Source organism: Oryctolagus cuniculus, chromosome 8 (genome assembly GCF_051225735.1).
Source record: "Oryctolagus cuniculus isolate XC-2025 breed Fujian yellow rabbit chromosome 8, ASM5122573v1, whole genome shotgun sequence".
In the NCBI taxonomy this organism is placed as follows: Eukaryota; Metazoa; Chordata; class Mammalia; order Lagomorpha; family Leporidae; genus Oryctolagus; species Oryctolagus cuniculus.
Window position 1 is genome coordinate 114,561,188 of NC_142874.1, and position 21,509 is coordinate 114,582,696.

The following is a 21,509-nucleotide window of genomic DNA, read 5'->3' on the forward strand; positions in this document are numbered from 1 at the left end:
ACAAAACAAAACAAAAAACCTCACACACCTCTGTGGTATGATGGATATGTTAATTAGCTTGATTTTATTATTCTCAATGTCAATGGCAAGATAATATGCTGTATATTATCAATATATACTATTTTTATTTGTTTATTAAATAAAACTGGTAAAACATGTTTTTGCAAATTTATAAACATCTTAGTTTACAGAGAACATAATGGCCCTTATGCCTTGACTTTGATTCTCAACTTTACTTATCTTTCCATCCATTCAATCCAAAAGGGACGGGCAGCTTTTGTCCTATGCCAAAGCCTAAGATAAGTTCCTCTGAATTCTGTATCTCATTTTCTTAAAAACATGTGTTTTAGCATATGTCTATAGATATTCCCTTCTCTTTCCATCAGTTCTACCACACTGCCTGCCCTCCCCCCCCGCCCAATTTTTGTTCTTTCAGCTGGTGTCTTACTAAATTTGGGCAGCTATATAGAATATCACAGACTGAATGGCTTAAGCAGAAAAATTTACTTCTCACAGTCGTGGAGACCGTAAGTCTTAGGTTAAAGCGCCAGCATGGTCAGGTTCTTGGTATGAACTATCTGACTATCTGCCTGGTTTATAAACTGCAGTCTCCTTGCCATGTCCTTATATGTTGGAGAGCAAATTCATCTCTGTCCTGCCTTTAAAAGGTTCCACCATAACAATACTTATCTCCCAAAGGGATCACCTCCAGATGCAATCATATTAGAGATTAAGAGTTCAACATATAACTTTGAGGAGAACACAACATTCAACCCACAGCAGCTGGGATATTTCCACCTCTTAACTTCTCTTTTGCCTTATTATAATGTCCCCAGTTTCATTTTCCCAATGTGTCAAGAATAATATCTATAAAACACCATCTTGATTACAACATGCCTAGGCTTGAAGAGTTTTCAGACGTCTTCTTAGCTATTCATATAAAATTTTCCATAATTTGGTTTCCTATGCCCTGTCTAGCTTCATTCGTGTTACTTCCCGCCTTACCTTTTATACTCCAGCAACAGAGAGTTTTGCCTCTAAGCTGCGTTCTGTTTCCAGGACCATGTTCATTATGTTCACTGTTCTTTATTCATTCCTTTCATCCTCAAGTACATCATCTACTTTAGTGTAGCTCTGGGCTATATAAAGAAGCCAACAGTGTTTCACGCACTACATTACATTTATTAGTACTTCTCCACTTGGAACTTTCTGAAGGTTAGGAAATGCATGTTATTCATCTTCATATAGCTGATATTTCATTGCCCGGCTAGGACAGACACTTAATAAATATCTGCTGAATAAACAAAAGAACAAGTGAAAGGAAAGGCACTCCAGCCGAAGCCGTCTACGCATGGATGTGGAAGCATGAAATCCCTTGGTGTGTCTGAGGAACACAGGATGTTACAGTGAGTTCAGTGACTGCCTAGAGTGGAATGGTAAAAGAAAAGTCAATGGATGGGGGTCAATATCGTGGCACAGTGGGGAAAGCCACAGCCTGGGAGGCCCGCATCCCATACGGGCATCAGCTTGTATCCCGGCTGATCCACTTCCAATCCAACTCCTAGCTAATGCGCCTGGGAAAGCAGTAGAAGATGGCCCAAGTACTTGGGTCTCTGCCACCCACGTTAGAGACCTGGCTGAAGCTCCTGGCTCCTAGATTTAGCTTGGCTTAGCTCTGGCCATTGCTGCCATCTGGGGAGTAAAACCAGGGGATGGAAGATTCATTCTCTCTCTCTTACTCCCTGTCTCTAATTCAACCTTTCAAATAATTAAATAACATTTTTTTAAGAATTAAAGGAGGAAGGCAGAGAGAAATTCAGAGACTGCTTTGGCAACATTGTAGAAAAGACAAATTGAAATTAGACCATAGAAGAAGCAGGGGTCATTCGGTTTTCCTAGTAGCAAACAGACCTGGACCAATGCAATGGGAATGGAATTTGAGAGAGAAAGGGATCAAGGGTCGGAGGGAAAGGAAAGGAAGGGAAAAGAAAAGATACAATAGGTTTTAAAGAACATCTGGAACTGGACTTCCTACTAAATATGGGAGTCGAATGAAAAGGAGAGTTTAGAATATCTCTTAAATTTATGATTTTGGTAAATGGTTAACGGAGATGTTGTTTATCGAGACTGAGAATTCCAAGCTGACCATTCCTTCTACTTAACACTTTCACTGCTCTACTCATTGGCTCTCCCACTCTACATCATACTGATATTCTGTGAGGTCCATCCTTTTAACCCTCATCCTGTCTCATTCTATAGATTTTTCTCGAGTGGCTTCATTTCCTTCTAAGGATTTCTGTATTCCATTCCACTGATGACTTTCAAGTCTCCTCTTTTTTTGTCTAAATGCTTGCTGCAAAGCTCTGTATATAATCAGGAATACCTCTATTTCCATCTTTGCATATACAAAACGAAACTAATCATATTCTCCAAACTGGCTCCTGCTTTTGTATTTCACATTTGGGTTAATCAAACAATTAGCTACAGATCTATCTATATCATAAATGAAGCATCATTCTTGGGACCTCCTGCTCCTTCATACCTATTTCAAATAACCAGTAGTGTCCATTTAGCTCAACTATCGGTTCAACCTTCAATACCACCTCCATCATTACCACTTCATTTCAAATTCATTTCATCATTATGTGGGCTTCTCCAATAAACTCTCAAGCTCTTTCTTTTGCCCCCAATCCTTTCATCTCTACTCAATCTTCCAAATTACTATCAGAGTGACATAAAATAGACATTTCTTTGCTTAAAATATATTTTCTTACCGATAGCCGAATCACTCATTAAAGTAGTCACTAGCCCCATGTAGTTATTACACATTTGAAACGTGGCTACTTTACTCAAGATATGATATGAGTATAAAATATAAATGTGAGTAATAATAAAATGTAAAATCGCATTAGTAATTTTATTTTGATTAACAGTTAAAAGGATAGCATCTTGAGAGGACTCTAAGAAGAAAACAGAGCAGGAAGATTAAGAAACCTGTCTTTCCACTGAGAAAAACAATTGTACTCGAAGAATCTGTCTGATATATATATATATATATATATATACACACATACATATATGCTGCACTTGATCTTAGCCAAAAGGCCTAGAAGCGATGCACATACATATATGTATTGGAACTCTGGAGTCTATTGAAGGCTTATAACCACCAAGGGAAGAGTTAGATGGTAAATTACTGTAAATTTTGGTCATTTTCATCTCTTAGTACAGAAGCAATTGCCCATATCTAATTCCTAGCCTGATAAGGAGTTAAAGCAACCTGCCCAAAGCTTGTGGGAGTTAGGCAGGGCCAAAAATGATCCTATACTTCAAATACTGGAGATTTGTACTCTGATCACTGATTGCCACTTTAGGTCATGTGAGTCTAGACAAAGATGTGGGTAGTCACAGTTGTTCCCTTCTCCCTATCTTATTATACCTCTCCTCCTCTTGAAGTTAATTCAGGAAATTCAAACAGCCAGTGATATCCCCCTAGCCTTTCTCTTTTTTTTTTCTTTCTCCCTTTTGTGAGACAAATAGCAAAAACAGAGATATGTAAAAATAACTACATATATAGGGAAATCTAAAAAGTGACCACAAATACCCAGGGAAAGGTGCATACTCTAAGAAGACCTTATTAGCTCTTGAATTTACAACTCAAATTTATTCTTGACATAGAGATAGCCTACAACAATCTAAAAGTCTATCAAAAACAGACACCCTTGAGAAATGAAGTAAATTTTATCCTCAGGGACAGTACATTGGTGGGTTAAAATTTTAAATTTTCAACAAAAAAGTAACAAGGCATACAGAGGAAGAGCAAAGTTTGGTCTATTTAGAGGAAAAGATAACTCAGCAGATACTATCCCTAAAAACCATCTGGTGGCACATCTACGAGACAACTTTAAAATTATTCTTGAAGATGCTCAAAGAACTAAAGGAAGACATGGAAAAGGTCTATAAAATAAGGTATGATCAAAATAGACATATTAATAAAAAGAGAACCAGAAAAAAAAGTTCTAGAGCTGAAAGTTTCAAAAACCAAAATGAAAAAATGCACTAGTGAAATTCAAAGGCAGATTTGAAAAGGCAGACTAAACATACAGTGAATCTGTAAACAGGAAATGGAAACTGTTGAGTGCAAAAAGAAAAGAAAGAAAAAGTAGAAAACAGAGCTTTAGGGACAACTGAGACACCAACATGTAGATGATACTAACGTTTTGGCAGTTTCATAAGGAGGAGTGAGGAAGAGAAGGGCAAATGGAATTTTCAAAGAAATCATGTTTGGACATTTTTGAAGTTGAAAATATAAGCATAAATATCCAAGAAACCAAAGGAACCTCAACATAGAACTGAATGAGACTAAACCAAGACACATTATAATCAAGCTTTCAAAATCAAATATAAATAAGTAATCTGAAAGCTGAAGAGAGGAGTGAATTTTCATACACTCCAGTGTTACTCCATATGATAACAATCAGGTTTCTTATCAGCAACCTTGGAGACTCAGAGTCAATGGTGGAAATATATTTAAAATACAAAAAAAAAAAAAAATCCAAAAAAATCCTAAAGGTGAAGGTGAAAATTAAGACATTCCCAGATATATAAAATCATCAAGAGTTCATTACTACTGTACTTCCCCTGAAAGAAATGGTCAAGTAAGTTCTGCATGGTGAAATCAGTGGAAAGTAGGGACAGTAAGTTGAAGCTACAGGAAGAAATAAAGATTTATATAAAGGGAAAATACATGATCAAAGATAGAAGCTAATACTATTGTAAAAAATGATTTGCTTTCTACTTTATTTCAGAGACTAATACACTAAAAAGTATGTCTAAAAGCTAGTATTTTTAAATTTTTCTTATCTTTTTAAAATTTTATTATATTTTATTCATGTTATACAAGCTCGTATATTTCACATATACAGATTTAGGAACACAGTGATACTTCCTACCCTACCTTCCCTCCTGCCCATGCTCCAACCTTTCTTCCTTCTACTTCTCCTATTCCCACTCTTAACCTTTACAAAGATTTTCAGTTTACTTAATGATTGTAAGGTTAACCCTATATTAAGTAAAGAGTTCAACAAATAATATGAAGAAAAAAACACTGTTCCTCAACCGAAGAGACAAAGGCTATAAACAATCATGGAATCTCAAAATGTTCATTTCATTCCAATACCTTACATTGTAGATACCACTGATTAATTACCATGGATCAGATAAATCCTATGGTATTTGTCTTTTTGGGGCTGTCTTATTTCACCAAGAATAATGAATCCAGTTGTATCCATTTTGTTGCAAAAGATAGGATTTCATTTTTTATTTTAATTTTATTTTTTATTTAAAAAAATTTTTTTATCACTGAGTAGTATTCTACAGTGTATATGTACCATAATTTCTTTATCCAGTATTCATCTGATGGATATCTGGGTTGATTCTGTATCTTGGCAATTGTGCCAGTCTGAAGCCAGGAGTCAGGTGCTTCCTCCTGGTCTCCCATGCGGGTGCAGGGCCCAAGGACCTGGGCCATCTTCCACTGCACTCCCGGGCCACAGCAGAGAGCTGGACTGGAAGAGGAGCAACCGGGACAGAATCTGGCACCCCGACTGGGACTAGAACCCATTGTGCCCATGCAAATCCCAAATAAAATAGCTATAGAATATACTCAAAACGAAATGACAAAGGAATTGAGGCATCTTGCCATAAGAAATCAACTAAATACAAAAAAAAAAAAAAAAACAAAAAAACAAAAAAACAAACAAAAAAAACAACAAACAGTAATGTGGGAAATCAGGGAATAAAAGCTATAAGACATACAGAAAATAAGAAGTAAAATGATAGAAATCCCTGCTTATCAGTAATTGCTTTAAATGTAAATGGATTAAACTCTCCAACCAAAAGTCAGACCCAGAATATATAAAATCACATGATTTAACTAATGTTGAATATAAGAGAATCACTATAGACCTAAAGATACAAATAGATTGAAAGTGAATGATAGAAAAAGATCTATGTAAACAGTGAGCAAAAAGAAGGATGGCTATATTAACATCAAAATCATTTCTAAAATATAAAAAATGGACATTATATATTGAAAGCCAGTTCTCAAAAAGGTATTTGTCCTCTCAAAAAATTATTTGCTGCTATGGCTGCATTTACAGTAGTTAAAATGTGGCAGCAACCTACAGCTCCATTGAAGGACGAATGAACTAGCAATACAATGGGGAATTCTTAAATCTTACAACAGAATGAAGTTTTTACATAAGCCACAACATGGATGAAACTTGAGGACATCAGTTTAAGTGGAATAAGCCATTCACAAAAACAGAAATATATGACTCCATTCATATGAGGTATTTAGAGTACTGAAAATGACAGAGACGGAGAGGATAATGGAGTGGTTTTTCATGGTGTAGTTGGGAGGAAATGAGACATTGTTGTTTCATGGGCACAGAATTTCCGTTTAACAAAAGTATGAATGGTGGTGATGGTTTTACAATATAATGAATGTATTCAGTATCATTTTCTGTGGTCTGAATGTCTTCCCTAAAATTCACATTGAAACTTACTCTCCAATGAAATAGCACTCATCTCAATATGTTGCACAAAATACACTAAGACGACACTAGCTGAATATTTAAACATCATTAAGATGATACATATTTTATCACAATAAAATTAGGAAAGGGTTATATAGATCTCAAGTTAAATATATTTATACATTATGTGTAAACATTGCTATATGTTAAATGTTATTAAAATTAATTCTATGTACTATTTACATGTATGCTATAGACCTATTTTGTGGCACTATATTGCGATTACTCGTACCACTTATCTTCTGTAACAGCCTGTAGGTTCTCCCACAAACTCTCGATGCACTTAAAAAGTTTTTTTGGGAATTTAAGGTTGTAAATGGATTTTGAAATCAAATAGTTTAGATTGAATTATGTCCCTAGTTGTAATTAGACATTGATAATTTGAAAATTTATTTAAAATCTAACATGTAGGGGATCAATGGGATTGAAATGAGTTCCTCTTTATTGCATTAAAACTATTCTATGCTCCTAAATACATATCCTTTATTAACGTTTTTTCCAATTAAAGACATAATGTCTCTAGGTTCTCATGTAAGGTTACTGAGACATTTCAGTATAAAGGAGTTAGGAATATTTAAGGAAATTAAATACAAGTGCCATGATAAAGAATAGTAACTTATTATTCTATTTTTTAATTATATAATTATTCTAATTGTATGAAATTCATTATAATTAAATGGACAGAAGGATCAAAGAAAGAGACTATAGTGTTTTAAAATTATATCTAGTGAGGGAAATGCAAAGAAATGAAAAAAGAAGGCTTGACAGGTCTCATTTTAAATATTAATTTTCCCAGAATTTCTTCTATGCACTGGAGGTTTCAAGTATCAATGACTGTTTTTGATGGCAGAAAAAGCACAGTACATCTGTGTCCTTCCAAAATAGTAGAAGGAATGTTTAATGTACTCATGGATGACCACTAATGAACTCACATCACAGCAGCTAATAATGAAACCATGTTAAAGGCATGTATCAGAGAACCTATACTTCAATTATTCTTTTAAAATGAAATATGATATGATGAGAATAAGAAGTAAAAGTTAAACAATTTGATAATCAAATATACCACAACTCAAGCTCTCATCCACTTCTAAAGATACACATTTTGTTCTTAAAGTTGTATTTATGACATGTAAGAAGTTTGTATACCTTAAATAAAAGGTTTCTGGGGCCAGCACTGTGGCACACTAGATTAATCCTCTGCCTCCAGTGCTGGCATCCCATATGGGCATGGGTTCTAGTCCTGGCTGCTCCACTTCCAGTCCAGCTCTCCACGGGAGATACCCGGAAGAAACTCCTGGCTCCTGGCTTTGGATTGGCACAGCTCTGGCCGTTGCAGCCATTTGAGGAGTGATCCAGTGGAGGGAGGACCTCTCTCTCTCTCTCTCTCCTTCTCACTAACTATAACTCTAACTCTCAAATAAATAAAAATCTCCAAAAAATATTTAAAAAAAGGTTTCTGGAAAAAATATAATGTAGTTGTATTATTGAACAAAATATTAAATAATAAATAAATGTAAGAAAGATATATATTTTTTGAGTAAATCCAGGGTTCAAAATGGAGAATCCTAAGATTCTAAAACCTCCATGCCATCACATTAACAATATATTGAAAATCAGTTATTATTGCTTCTTTTCATCCTTACAATACCTGTTTCTAGTCTTTCTTTTAAAAAGTAAGCCAAGCAGTTTTGATAACAATGTTTTCAAATATTTTATTTAAAAATAATGAACAAACTAATCATATTCAGATAACTTTTGGACTAAGTTCATTTTTTTTTATCTTTTATTTAATGAATATAAATTTCCAAAGTACGACTCATGGGTTACAATGGCTTCCCCCCCCCCATACCGTCCCTCCCACCCACAACCCTCCCCTTTCCCACTCCCTCTCCCCTTCCATTCACATCAAGATTCATTTTCGATTATCTTAATATACAGAAGATCAGCTTAGCATACATTAAGTAAGGATTTCAACAGTTTGCTCCCACACAGAAACATAAAGTGAAAAATAATAGATGATTTTTTTTTAAATGATGATGAAATCAGATCTCAGATCAGACCTATTGTCATGTTTAATCCCAGTGAGAGTCAAGTTGGGAATTGATAATTTCTTCTTCTTCTTCTTCTTCTTCTTCTTCTTCTTCTTCTTTTTTTTTTTTTACAGAAGATCAGTTTAGTATACATTAAGTAAACAGTTTGCACCCCCATAGAAACACAAAGTGAAATATACTGTTTGAGTACTCGTTATAGCATTAAGCCTCAGTGTACAGCACATTAAGGACAGAGATCCTACATGAGGAGTAAGTGCACAGTGACTCCTGTTGTTGACTTTACCAATTGACACTCCTGTTTATGGCATCAGTAATCTCCCTATGCACCAGTCATGAGTTTCCAAGGCTATGGAAGCCCCTTGAGTTCTCCGACTCTTATCTTGTTTAGACACGGTCATAGTCAAAGTGGAGGTTCTCTCCTCCCTTCAGAGAAAGGCACCTCCCTCTTTGAAGACCTGTTCTTTCCACTGGGATCTCACTCACTGAGATCTTCTTTCCAGAGTGTCTTGGCTTTCCATGCCTGAAATACTCTCATGGGCTTTTCAGCCAGATCCGAGTGCCTTTAGGGCTGATTCTGAGGCCAGAGTGCTATTTAGGACATCTGCCATTCTATGAGTCTGCTGAGTATCTCACTTCCCATGTTGGATCACTCTCCCCTTTATTTATTCTATCGGTTAGTGTTAGCAGATACTAGACTTGTTTATGTGCTCCCTTTGACTCAACTAAGTTCATTTTTTAAAAAGATTTTATTTATTTATTTGACAGGTAGAGTTACAGATAGTGAGAGGGAGAGAAACAAAGAGAAAGGTCTTCCTTCCGTTGGTTCACTCCCCAAATGGCCACAATGGCCGGAGCTGCGCCGATTGGAAGCCAGGATCCAGGTGCTTCTTCCTGGTCTCCCATGTGGGTTCAGGGCCCAAGCACTTGGGCCATCTTCTACTACTTTTCCAGGCCACAGCAGAGAGCTGGACTGGAAAAGGTGCAACCAGGACGAGAACCCAGCGCCCATATGGGATGCCAGTGCCACAGGCAGAGGATTAAAAAAGTGCGCCACGGTGCTGGCCTGGGATTAAATTCATTTTGAAAGTTTAAGTCATGTTTGAAAAATATAGAGGGTTTTGTTCTTTATGTTAATTTGTGACTTCCTGCTTAAAAAATGGCTTTACAGAGACCCAAAAAAAGTTTCTCTAACATCAAAAAGCACTTGCAAAATACTGTTGTGCCAAATTAGTTGAAAATGAATCAAAAACATAAGTATTATATTTCTACTGCACTTTATAAGGAGGCTGAATTTGAGAAAGCACAGTGCTTTGAGAAAAAATAGTTTTGAGATTGTATTTCACTTTTCCTTGTGAAAATTAGAGTCTCTTCTCTTTGCACAGAGTTGGCCTATACCAATTTGGTCAAGTGCCTTTAAAATTAGTTTATTTATTTATAATTTACTTGAAAGGCAGAGAGCCAGAGACAGAGAGAAATCTTTCATCCTCTGGTTCACTCTTCAAATGCTCACAACAGCCAGGGCTGGGCCAAGAGAAAACCAGTAGCCTGGAACTCAATCCAGATTTCCCATGTGGGAAACAAGGATCTGGGAACTTCAGCCATCACCTGCTGTGTCCCACAGTGTGTGTTACCAGGCAGTTGGAATCAGAAGTGAAGCTGGCACTTGAACCTAGGCATTCCCATAGGAGATGCCAGCATCCCAAATGGGACCTTAAACTGCACCAATTGCCCTCTCCAAGAGTCCATTTTTCTCACATTTGCCCTTCTTCCTAGTTGATGCCACAGCCATCCAGAACTTGAGAAGAATTTGCAGGCAATCCACATTGGATAAGTGGAATTCGACCAACTTGCTTGCCATGATTTTTCTACTAATTATCAGTCAGAAGAAGCAAGAAACTCTGGCTTAATAATTCATTATCTGATTCAGAACAAATACTTTAAAGTACAGCCTTTATTCTCTCTTACATATGTGAATTTAATTGAAATTCTATCAACAACTTGGCAACTATTTTTCCAGTAATGTTTGAGAATACATTTTCCCCTTATTTAAATTTTACTTCATAAAAGATTTCACTAGAATTTTATAGTAGTAAATATTTTATAAATAAAAATCAATACATTAAGGAGCAGTCATTTAGCTTAGCAGCTAAAATGTCTGCATCACACAACAGAGTACCTGGTTTTGACTCCGGACTCTGGCTCCTGGCTGCCGTTTCTTGCTAATCTGGACCCGGGGAGGCAGTGGTGATGGCTCAAGTAAATGGGTTCCTGTCACTTAAACAGGAGATTCATCAAGTTACTGGTCTGGTCTAGCCCCAGCCATTGAAGGCATCTGGGGACTCAATCAGTGATGAGACCCTTCACGTCCTCCTCCCATCTCTCTCTCTCTGTTCTGCCTCTCAAATTACAAAAAAATGTAAAAATCAATACATTATTTATTTCTGTCACTAACAGATCCTATTTCATAATGTTTTCTTTGAGTTGTGGGTAAGCTATCAGAGGCAGAATGCTATTAAAACCACAGTTTCGAAGTGTGTTCATTCAGCATTATGATAATTATTTTAGAATTTATTTATGTATTACTGTTTTGGGTTTATTTGAAAGGCAGAGAGAGAGAGAGAGAGAAAGCAAGGAAGGGAGGGAGGAGGATGAGAAAGAGAGAGAATCTTCCATGTTCTAGTTTGCTCTCTAAATGTCCATTAACTGTTGCAATTGGGGTAGGCAGAAGCTAGGAGGCTAGAATTCATTCTAGGCCTCCCACATTGGTATCAGGGATCCAACTTATTGAGTCAACACCTTCTGCCTCCGAGTGTGTGCATTAGCTGAGACTCAAACCCAGTGACTCCAATATGGGATGCAGGCAACCCGATTAGTGCCTTAACTATTATGCCAAATACCTGCCATGAAAATAGATATGAAGCTTACTATTCATTGCTTTTATTGTTGAAATAGGTGTCTCTTAGTTACATAATCAGAAAATGAACATATTATTGGATCCTTACTTTACATAAACATGGAAGAAACAAGCATATTTATTTTTTAAAAGTTATTTTAATTTTAATTAGGTTTTAACAGAATCCATGTAATTTGAAGAAAAAATTCTTTTTTTTCAATTTTTTAATAAATATAAATTTCCAAAGTACAACTTTTGGATTATAGTGGCTTTTTCCCCCCCAAAACCTCCCTCCCACCTGCAACCATCCCATCTCCTGCTCCCTCTCCCATCCCATTCACATCAAGATTCATTTTCAATTCTCTTTATATACAGAATATCAGTTTAGTATATACTAAGTAAAGATTTCAACAGTTTACACCCACACAGAAACACAAAGTATAAAGTACTGTTTGAGTAGTAGTTATACCATTAATTCACATAGTACAACACATGAAGGACAGAGATCCTACATGGGAGTAAGTGCACAGTGACTCCTGTTGTTGATTTAACAATTGACACTCTTTTTTATGGCGTCAGTAATCACCGAGGCTCTTTTCATGAGTTGCGAAGGCTATGGAAGCTTCTTGAGTTTGCCAGCTCCGATCATATTTAGACCAGGTCAAGGCAGAAGTTCTCTCCTCCCTTCAGAGAAAGGTACCTCCTTCTTTCATGGACCGTTTCCTCTGCTGGGATCTCACTCAGAGATCTTTCATTCAGGTTATTTTTTTTTTTTTTTTGCCCGAGTGTCTTAGCTTTCCATGCCTGAAATACTCTCATGGGCTTTTTAGCTGGATCCGAATGCCTTAAGGGCTGATTCTGAGGCCAGAGTGCTGTTTAGGACATCTGCCATTATATGAGTCTGCTGTGTATCCTGCTTCCCATGTTGGATCGTTCTCTCCTTTATAATTCTATCAGTTAGTATTAGCAAACACTAGTCTTCTTTATGTGATCCCTTTGACTCTTAATCCTTTCATTATGATCAATTATAAACTGAAACTGATCACTTTGACTAGTAAGGTGGCATTGGTACATGCCACGTTGATGGGAATGGATTGGAATCCCCTGGCACGTTTCTAACTCTACTGTTAGAGGCAAGTCCAATTGAGCACATGCCGAAAGTACATTTCTTCCCTCTCTTATTCCCACTCTTATATTTAACAGGGATCACTTTTCAGTTAAATTTAAATGCCTAAGAATAATTGTGTGTTAATTACAGAGTTCAACCAATAGTATTTTTTTTTTACAGGCAGAGTGGACAGTGAGAGAGAGAGACAGAGAGAAAGGTCTTCCTTTGCTGTTGGTTCACCCTCCAATGGCCACCGCGGCCAGTGCGCTGTGGCCAGTGCACCACGCTTATCTGAAGCCAGGAGCCAGGTGCTTCTCCTGGTCTCCCATGTGGTGCAGGGCCCAGGCACTTGGGCCATCCTCCACTGCACTCCCGGTGTGGGGAACCGCAGGCTGGCCACCTGTGGGAACTTCCTCACTTTGCTGTTTGCAAGGCCTGTTGTAACAACTTGTGCAAAACAAGTTAAGGAAGTGCTGGCTGCTGTGAAAAACAAGTCAAGAAGGTGCTAACCACAGGTTGTCCTGAAGACACACAAACAACCCTGATGGAGCAAGATGAACTTTCGTCCTGAGGCACTATGTGCCCTTCAACTTGATTGGACTGTGCCTGCATGGACTGCATGTGAACAGACTTGCCATTGGCTGGAAGCGTCCTGCTAGGGGAACCTAGGGTATATAATGGGGATAGTATTGTGTAGGGGAACGGGGGCTTGGCTTCTTTTCTTTTGCCTTGCATCTGGATGAATAAAGTTCCATGAGAACTGAGTAAGCAGTGATCGTGTCTTTACTATGCTGGACTCTCGCGGGCGAGCATCCGGCAAGTGGTGCCGTGACTCGGATCGGGAGCGGTCGCTGGAAGAAGGTAAGAGAACTAAAAGCGTGCATACACGGGAATCTAGGCGGGTAGAATAAAGCCTAGGACTAGACCGCGGTACCGTCAGTGAAGACGGAAGAAAGAAAATATATAGCCGCCAAAGCGGGCAATAAGAGACCCCTAATAGACAGGGACTAGAACGCTGGTAACAGGGCGCGAGTTATGAATGAACGCTGGTAAAAGGCGGAGTGGTGAATGAACGCCGGTAACAGGGGGAGCTGTGAATGAACGCCAGTAATAGGCGGGAGTTGTGAATGAACGCCAGTAATAGGCGGGAGTGGTGAATGAAGGAGTGTGAATGAACGCCGGTAACAGGGCGGGAGTGGTGAATGAACGCCGGATTCAAGGCGGAAGTTGTCTTTAGTAGTAATGGGTAACACTCTGTCCATGACGGAACTCTGTCTGCTGCTGAGCCACTTATTAAAAACGGCGGGGACGCCTGTCAAAGATCAGGCACTGTGAGCAGATTCGGAACAGATATCGCACCTCCTGGATGAGGGGTCTGAAAGGCTAGAAGAGGTCCAAATGGAGTCCATAAGCAGAAGCCGTTTTGAGGAGAACGAAGAGGCTTCTAGTGAGGAAGGAGATGTGAGGGCGGGGGATACCGAGCCCCTTCCATCCGCACCTCAGTATCCGGGCTTGGGACCCTTGCACTATCAAGATAAGCCCGGTTGCCAGTGCAGATTTGCTAACTTATCAATAGAAAATGCATCAGCCTGGCAACCTCTCACATTGAGTAAATCTATGGCTCGTGAGCACAATTCCTTACTCGAGGATGGGCCTGTAGACAGAGGTCCCGCTATAATGAGAGACAGGACAGCCGCGGGGGGAGCACGTGGCGCCCCCCCGAATTGGGAAGAATATCATCAGGTAGGACAAGTCTTTCCTGTCATTTTGGATGGTTAGGGTAATCGAGGATGGACCCCTGTGGATCATAAGCTCTTAAAGGAGCTGCAGCAGGCCGTACAATTGTACGGGCCACATGCAAATTTCACAAAAGCAGTTCTGGACAATATAGGGACTCAGGGGTTGGTCCCAGAGGACTGGAAAAATATAGCTAAGGCTGTGGCTGGTGGAGGACACTTTCTGCTCTGGCTGGCGGCCTATAGAGAACTGGCCAGAAAGCAAGCAGCGGAGAATGCTAGAAACGGCCGAGCTCCCTGGAATGGGACATGCTCAACGGGGAAGGAGCATTCAATGATGAACACCAACAGGCAAGGTGCCCTAAGGAAGTTTTGATGCAGGTTAGAGAATTGGCCCGAAGGGCCTGGAAAATAATTCCAAAAAAGGGGGAGATTAAGCACAGTCTGACTAAAATTATGCAGGGCCCTACAGAACCTTAAGCTGATTTTGTAAACAGATTAATGGAGGCCGCAGGAAATATCTTTGAAACAGTAGATGAAGTGCCTCTGGTCAGAAGACTTGCTTATGAGCAAGCAAATAAAACATGCTGTGAGGCCCTAAGGCCCTGGCAACATAAGGATATCCCCACATTTTTAAAAATTTATAGGGATGTTTTGGATGATGTTGCCTCTGGCACGCATGCAACAGTGGCTATGGCTAGGATGATGTGTAACAATGGGAATGGGCACAGATGCTTTAAATGTGGGAAGGAGGGCCACTTGCAAAGGGAATGTACAGCTCAAAAGCCCCCAGGGCATCAACCGGGGCTTTGCCCCCAATGCGGTAAGGGCAACCATTGGGCAAATGAATGTTACTCTAAAATGGACAAAGCAGGTAATCCAATAGTACCAAACTTTAACCTGAGGCAAAAAGGATCAGGGTCAGCACCTGCAAAAAACGGAATGGGGGCCCCCTCACCCAGGGGCCCGAAAACTCAATGGGTGGGGGCAACCGTTAGGGCAGCCCCAAAGGGAACAACAGGCATTCGCTGCGCAGAGCTGCGAGCCACCGACTATACAATATTAACACCACAGATGGGAGTGCAAGCAGTAGATGTGCGTTTGCCGGCCTCCCTAGATGATTTGGAAGGTATAGGAATTACCATAGGAAAAGCTACTAATTCTTTAATGGGTCTTTTAATAGTGACAGGAATTATTCCATTGCCCTGTAAGAAGCTCAGGGTAATGCTGCACTCCACCAAAGGGATTTTTTTAAAGGACTTTGGCATTGTGCACTTAAGTCGCATTCCGTATAACCCCCAAGGACAGGTTATTGTGGAACGTACTCATTTGTATTTGAAAAATCTAATAATTAAACAAAAAGGGGGAATAGGGGAATACGCGGTATCTAACAAGGATGCTGTAGCCCTTGCTTTATATAACATTAATTTTTTAAATAAAAAGAAAAATGGGAAAACTCCAGCTGAATTACATTCTCAACCTGCTGAAAAGGAATCAGTGCAATGGATTATGTGGAAGGATTTACAGGATAACAAATGGAAAGGGCCGTTCCCTTTATTGAGAAGGGCACGGGGAGCTGTTTGTTTCTTTCCACAGGGAGCCACGCAACCCATTTTGACACCAGAAAGGAGGATCCAGCTTCTCGCAAAGGGCGACGATGAGCAGGAGCCCACAAAGGAGCCCACAGAACCACTGGGGGACAAAGCCTTGGATCATCCTGAAACAGAGGACTACCAACAGGAGGAAGCAGTGAATGAGGCCCAAGGCCAACTTATAACAGAGAGCGAGTGAAAATTATAAAGAGACTGCTACTTGTGCCTTTGATAGTCTTGTCTTTAGCTTGCATTGGTGGTATTTTTGGAGTGATAATTGATTATGCATTGCTGATATTTGCGACTATTAATAATAGAACCAATAATGCTGTTTAGAGTATTTTGCTTTGTGATATTTAGCAATATTGTTAAGGGGCAGGATTCTGGAGTGTATTGGGGCCTGCTTAGAGCCCTATCCGAGCCCAGATAGAAGTTTGGTCAACCTTTTCTGTAATAGGAAGATTGATCTCTGGTACATGGTCAACCGTTAAAGAATGGCCAGCCATAGGAGGATTGTTTGTGCTGTTACTTTTAGGGTTCATTGTGATTAGCAGGGCTATTGCAGCCGTTGTTCAGTGCCAGCAATGCACCAACTTGGTTGTACGTCAGGCCATGCTCGCAATGTATCACTCTGACCCTCATAAGGAAGTATGGCTCAGCATGATGGAGCGGTAGTCAATGATGGGTAATCACTGGAGAGCGCACCTAGCAACCTAAGACAGAGCATGGGGCATGCTCCCCAATGTCTCAATTATGGGTAAGCAGGTGACGTGTCTCCGGGAGCCTAAGACAGGCACGACTCCACGCCATACTACTAATAAAGAAAAAAGGGGGAGATGTGGGGAACCGCAGGCTGGCTACCTATGGGAACTTCTTCACTTTGCTGTTTTCAAGGCCTGTTGTAACAACTTGTGCAAAACAAGTTAAGGAAGTGCTGGCTGCTGAGCAAAACAAGTCAAGGAAGTGCTAACCACAGGATGTCTGAAAGACACACAAACAACCCAGATGGAGCAAGATGAGCTTTCGTCCTGAGGCACTATGTGCCCTTCAACTTGATTGGACTGTGCCTGCATGGACTGCATGTGAACAGACTTGCCATTGGCTGGGAGCGTCCTGCTAGGGGAACCTAGGGTATATAATGGGGATGGTATTGTGTAGGGGAACGGGGGCTTGGTTTCTTTTCTTTTGCCTTGCATCTGGATGAATAAAGTTCCACGAGAACCGAGTAAGCAGCGATCGTGTCTTTACTACGCTGGACTCTCGTGGGCGGCATCCCAGGCCATAGCAGAGAGCTGGCCTGGAATAGGGGCAACCAGGACAGAATCCGGCGCCCCGACCAGGACTAGAACCTGGTGTGCCGGCGCCGCTAGGTGGAGGATTAGCCTAGTGAGCCACAGCACCTGCCCAACCAATAGCATTAACTAGCACAAAAAAAAAAAATACTAAAAGAAATATAGTAAGTTGTTCATCGACAGGACAAGGGCTGATCAAGTCATTGTTTCTCATAGTGTCCATTTCACTTCAACAGGTTTCCTTTTAGGTGCTCATTTAGTTGTCACCAATCAGGGAGAACATATGATATCTGTCCCTTTGGGACTGGCTTAATTCACTCAGCATGATGTTTTCCAGATTCCTCTTTTTTGTTGCAAATGACTGGGTTTCGTTGTTTTTGACTGCTGTATAGTATTCTATATAGTACATATCCCCTAATTTCTTTATCCAGTCTACTGTTGATGGGCATTTAAGTTGAATCCAGGTCTTAGCTATTGTGAATTGAGCTGCAATAACCATTAAGGTGCAGACAATTTGCCAATTTAATTTCCTTTGGGTAAATGCCAAGGAGTGGGATGGCTGGGTTGTATAGTAGGATTATATTCAGGTTTCTGAGGAATGTCCAGGCTGACTTCCATAGTGGCTTTACCGGTTTGTATTTCCACCAATACTGGGTTAGTGTCCCTTTTTCCCCACATCCTCACCAGCATCTGTTGTTGGTAGATTTCTGAATGTGAGCCATTCTAACCAGGGTGAGGTAAAACCTCATTGTGGTTTTGATTTGCATTTCCCTGATGACGAGTTATCCTGAACATTTTTTCATGTGCCTGTTGGCCATTTGGATTTCCTCTTTTGAAAAAATGTCTATTGAGGTCCTTGACCCAAGAAGATACAATTCTAAGAACATAATGATATTCCCTTTCTTCTTCCCACCCTCCCATCCCCCTTCCTTCTCTCATTTTGTTTTTTCAATTTTAGTTAACATATTTTAAATTCACATTACAGTAAAAACGTTTAGTACTCACCAAATAAGAAGGTTAATAAATAAAAAGCCAAAATACCTTAGTTTAATGGGAACAGAGACAAAGGCTATAAGCAGATATTGAATGGAAAAATGACCATTCCACTCATATTCTCATTTTAAAGTAACCACAGGTTATTAAAACTATAGTAGTATAACATTCTTAAACATTGGTTTGACAGAGGTAAAAAATAAAGTTTTACACAACTATACTTGCAGCAGTACTGATACATGCAGACATTTCTTTTTTTTTGTTTTGTTTTTAAATTTTAGCTGCCACATATAAGGGAGAACATGTGGTATTTGTCTTTTTGGGTCTGGCTTATTTCACTCAACATGATGTCATTCATTTGTGTCCATTATGCTGTAAACGGTAGAATTTCATCCTTTTTTATAGCTGAATAATATGTCATTGTATGTAGATATATACCATATTTTCACTGTATGTATGTATATATATGCATATATACATATATACACATGTGTATAATATGTATACATATGTATTTAGTATATATACATATACATAATACATATTTATATATGTATATGTGTATATGTATACATATATGTATATATACACACCATATTTTGTTTATCCATTCATTTGATGAATGGACACTCTGGTTGATTCCAAGTGTTGGCAATTGTGAACAGTGCTATTATAAATAGGGTGGTGCAAGTATCTCTTTGATTCACTGTGGTCAAGTCTTTTGGGTATATACTCAGTAGTGGATTGCTGGATCTTATGGCAAATCTATTCCTAGTTTTTTGAGAAATCTTCACACTGTTTCTCACAGTGGCTGCACTAATTTACATACCCAACAACGTTTAAGTGTTTCCTTTCTCCATATCTTGCCAGTATTTGTTACTCTCTGAGTTTTGGATTTTAGCCATTTTGACAAGGGTCAGGTGACATCTCAGTGTGGTTTCAATTTGCATTTCCCTGATGGCTAGTGATGTTGAGCATTTTTCATTATATCTGCTGGCCATTTGTAATTCCTTAAATTATCCCAGCTTCTTAAATGGGCACAAGATCTGGAGCTGGGCCATCTGAAGCCAGGAGCCAGGAACTCCTCTGGGTTCCTAGCATGGCTCCAGGGGCCCAAGCACTTAGGCCATCTTGTAATTCTTCTTTTGAGAAATGTATTAAGTTCTTTTGCCTATTTATTAACTGGTTGACTTTTGTTATTGAGTTTTTATGTTGCTCATATATTTAGGATATTAACCCTTTGTTGGATAGGTGGTTTACAAATTTTTTCCCCATTCTGTTGGATGTCTCTTTATTGATCATTTCTTCGCTGTGCAAAAACTTATGACTTCGACATAGTCCCATTTGTTTTATTTTGTTTTTCTTGCTTATGCTTTGGATGTCTTATCCACTAAGTCTTCCCCTACACCAATGTCTTAGATTGTTTACCCTAAGTTTTGTTCCAGCAACTTCATTGTTCCAGGTCTTAAATTGAATCTTTGATCCATCTGGAGTTGATTTTTGTATGGTGAGATGTATGGATCTAATTTCATTCATATATGTCTATTGTTTGTCTTTCTGTCCGTCTGTCTGTCTATCTACCTATATCTATCTATCTATCTATCTATCTATCTATCTATCTATCTAGTTTTACTAGCATAATTTGTTGAAGAGATTATCTTTACTCCACTATATGTTATGAATACTTTTGTCAAAAATCGTTGCGGGGGACTGGTGCTGTGGCATGGTCAGTTGGGCTTCAGCCTGTGGCACCAGTATCCCATATGGGCCCTAGTTTGTGTCCCAGCTGCTTTTCTGATCTAGCTTTCTGCTGGTGGATAGGGAGGTCAGTGGATGATGGCCCAAGTGCTTGGGCCCCTGTAGCCATGTTGGGGACTCAGAGGAGGTTTTTAGCTCCTGGCTTCAGATTGCCCAGTTCTGGATGTTGCGGCCTTTTAAGGAGTGAGCCAGTGGATGGAAGATCACACTCTGTCTCTCCCTCTCTCTGTCTGTGATTTTGCCTCTCAGACAAATACATATTTTGAAAAAATCAGTTGGCTGCTATGTATGTGGGTTAATTTATGGGCTCTCTATTCTGTTCCATTGATCTGTGTATCATTTTTACGCCAGTACCATGCTGTTTTGATTACTACAGACTTGTAGTATGCTTTGAAGTCAGGTATTGTGATGTCTCCAGCTTAATTTTTCTTGTTTACAATTGCTTTGGCTATTCCATATCTTTTGTGATTCCATATGAATTTTAGGATTTCTTTTTCTAATTCTGTAAAGAATGTCATTGGTATTTTTATAGGGATTGCACTGAATCTGTATTGTTTTAGGTAGTATAGGCATTTTAATGATATTGATTCTTCCAATCTGTGAGCAAGGAATATTTTTCCTTTTTTTTTGCATCCTTGATGATTTTTTCATCAATGTTTGATAATTTTCATTGTAAATATCATTCACTTCTTTGTTGAAATTTATTCCTAAATATTTGAGTTTTTGTGGCTATTGTGAATTGGATTTCTTTTTTGATTTATCTGTGAGTTCATCTTAGCCTACAAAAAGCTATGGTTTTCTGTATGTATATTTTGTAATCTACAACTTTACTGAATTGGTTTATCATTTCTAACAGCATTTCTGTGGAGTGTTTAGGATTTTCCATGTACAACATCATGTCATCTGGAAACATGGGTAATTTACTTCCTCTTTTTCAATTTTTATGTCCTTTGTTTCTATATATACCCTAATTGCTCTTGCTAAAACTTCCAGTACTGTACTGAATAAGAACAGTGAAAGTGGACATCCTTGTTTTGTTCCAGATCTGAGGGGAAATGTTTTCAGTTTTTCCCATTCAGTATTATATTGGCTGTTGGCTTGTGATACATAGCCTTTATAATTTTGAGAAATGTTCCTTTTATACCTAGTTTGTGGAGGGTTTTTTATCATGAAGGGGTGCTGAATGTTATCAAATGATTGCGTGCATTCATTGAGATAAACATGATTTTTGTTATTTCATTCTATTGATGGGATTTAGATGTGCTAATGTTGAAACACCCTTGCATTTCCGTGATAAATCCTACTTGATCATTATATATGATCCTGTTGATGTATTTTGGATTTAATTTGCTAGTATTTTCTTGAGAAGCTTTGCATCTATGTTTATTAGTGATATAGGTGTGTAGTTTTCTTTTTGTGTCATGTCTTTGTCTGGTTTTGGTATCAAAGTAATGCTGGCTTCACAAAAAGAGGTAGGCAGAATT

The 21,509-nt window shown here is 38.9% G+C and overlaps 1 protein-coding gene and 1 pseudogene across 2 annotated transcripts in view; both read right to left on the reverse strand.

Moving 5' to 3' along the window:
• The window catches only part of CFAP299 (cilia and flagella associated protein 299), a 746,834-nt gene that overhangs the window by 158,125 nt on the left and 567,200 nt on the right, over positions 1 to 21,509 (reverse strand). The window lies entirely within an intron of this gene.
• Positions 2,950 to 3,117, reverse strand: LOC127483367 (U2 spliceosomal RNA; annotated as a pseudogene).